The following is a 2420-nucleotide window of genomic DNA, read 5'->3' as shown; positions in this document are numbered from 1 at the left end:
CCCCTGCTGTGACTTGCCTCCTCCACCAGGGCCCGTTTATGCTGTGCGCATGGCATCTTGTGACGGCCATCTGTGATGACATTAGGGCATGATGCGTGAGGGCATGACGACCACCTAGGCTATTATTAGTATAGATTTTTTGCTGATATGTCTCCTAAGGCAAGAGAAACAAAAAAAAAAAATAAACAAATGGGACTACATCAAACTAAAAGCTTCTGCACATCAAAAGAAACCATCAAAAAAATAAAAGGGGACAGGATTAAGAATGGCAGCAGAGTAGGAGGATGCTGCATGGCCATGCTCCCAGGAACAAGCTGGAATTACAACTGAAATACGAGAAGGCTTCCTGAATAATCAATGGAAAACTCACAGGAGAGAACCCTGATACCAAGGACCGAAGTTGAGCCTACATAGAGACTGGTAGGAGGAGCAGAGACATGACCCACAGAGGGCAACTGAAGTCCCAGAGAGATATCTCAGCTGGTGTGTGTGGGGGGGGAGATGCTACTGAGAATTCTGGGATCTAATCCCGGAGCTGGGCTCCCCAGCAGAGAGCACCAAGCTGAGGAAGGTATCCACATAGCCTCAAGCTGTGGAAGCAGTGGGGGGCTGTCTGCCAGGGAGTGGCAGCTGGGAGTTCAGGCACCCTCTTAATGGGCCAAGGCACAAACATTCCTGTGGAGCCACCCACCTTGTGCTCTGGCAGAGGGAGGACGAAGAGGACTGGAGCTGTGAGAACAGAGGCCAGCACTGGGGACTCTGGGGATAGAGCTCAGAAGGCAGACACCCCAAGTTTCCTCGGCTCAGTCATTCCCTCACACAGTCACATAGACATCTGACTTTCCTGGGGGGATAGACATCTGCCTTGCCTTGGGAGAAGAAAGTTGACACACCCTATTGGAAAACACCTTGCCCTGAGGTCGCTTAAGAGATTGAAAGTAACAAAATTCAAAGGAGTAACAGCTGCTTGTGTAGCCCACCCCCATCCAAGGAACAGCAGCCTTCTGATCACCACACCCTCTGTCTGAGGAACAACAGCTGTGTGTGAGGCCTCCCCCCACCAGCCAGAGGAGCCACCGCAGCGGTGAACAGCGCCCACCACGGGAGCTGATGCCAACTGAGGAGCAGCTGATACCACAACAGCCTGAGGAACAACCACAGACTGAGGAGCCACTGCCACGCAGGGAGCAGCCACTGAAGGACTCAACATATAGATATGTCAGTGAGATCTAACATGGGTGGACAAAGAAACCCCCAAGGGAAGGAAAAGGAGGACTCGCCAGACGGGCAGCTGGGTGAAGCCGAGGCATGCAGCATGACAGAAAAAGAATTCAGATTAAGGGTCCTAGAATGCATAAACCAGAAGGAGGAAAAAATCAACAACTTATGCAAGAAGCAAGAAGAGACAGATGAAAAAAATCAATAAATTATGTAAGAACCAAGAAGAAATGAAGAGTGATATAGCTGCAATAAAAAACACCATTGAAAGTTTCAACGGTAGACTAGGAGAAGCGGAGGACCGAATTGGCGAATTGGAAGACAGGGAAACAAAACACACCCAAACTGAACAGCAATTGGAGAAAAAAAATGAAAAAACAGGAGGAGAGCCTAAGGGAGCTATGGGACAACATGAAACGAAAAAACATATGAATAATAGGGGTGCCAGAACAACAGAAAGAGGAACAAGACTTAGAAAACCAGAGAAACCAAGATGGCGGCATAGGTAAACACCGGGGTTTGCTGCCTTGAACAACCACTTCAAAAATACAACTAAAAGATGGAACGGACATCATCCAGAACCACAGGAAGACTGGCTGAGTGGAAGTTCTACAACTAGGAGGCAAGAGAAAAGCATACCGAGGCTCAGAGGAGGCACAGTGCTGAAGTAAAACTCTAAGGTTCGGAGTGCATGCAGAGCGGGCCGGAGGCTGAGGGCGTGGTTGTCGTTTTCAATCGGGAGGGAGTCTCAGGCTCTGAACTCTAGTTCCGGGCGAGTCTCTAAGGACCCACACTCATACGGGAGAAGCAGGACTGTCTGGCATCGCTCAGAACCCTAGGGCAGCTTTCTCTCTGTGGGGCTTGCAGCGACTACTGGGACACTGAGAAGCAGAGCCTCTGAGGGCAAGACTGAGAGCAGCCATAATTGCTAACCCTGCCCTGGTGATCTTGTGGGACCCACCCCGCCCAAGCCCTGCAGAGAGGCTTTTGCTGGAAAGCATCAGGCAAAGGCTAGATTAGCACCTCCCTAGAGATCCAGGAGCCAGGAAGCCCAGAGGTCAGAGTGGGACCATCCAGCTTGCAGCTCCGTGGAACCATAAAAGACACACTCAGGGGGCAGACTCAGTGAGCACCAAAGCCCCATCGAAGCAAGTCTAGCCCCAGAGGGGTGTCTCCAGCACAGAAGTTCTCCCACCGCAGAC

General features: G+C 50.8%; 1 protein-coding gene across 1 annotated transcript in view; it reads right to left on the bottom strand.

Annotated features, from left to right (window-relative positions):
• Positions 1-2420, bottom strand: part of LOC102424071 (NACHT, LRR and PYD domains-containing protein 1-like) — a 78441-nt gene that overhangs the window by 22028 nt on the left and 53993 nt on the right.

This window comes from Myotis lucifugus, unplaced genomic scaffold, assembly GCF_000147115.1.
Source record: "Myotis lucifugus unplaced genomic scaffold, Myoluc2.0 scaffold_1012, whole genome shotgun sequence".
NCBI classification, from domain to species: Eukaryota; Metazoa; Chordata; class Mammalia; order Chiroptera; family Vespertilionidae; genus Myotis; species Myotis lucifugus.
Note: the sequence above shows the minus strand (reverse complement) of the source record. Positions and strands in the feature narration are given on the sequence as shown.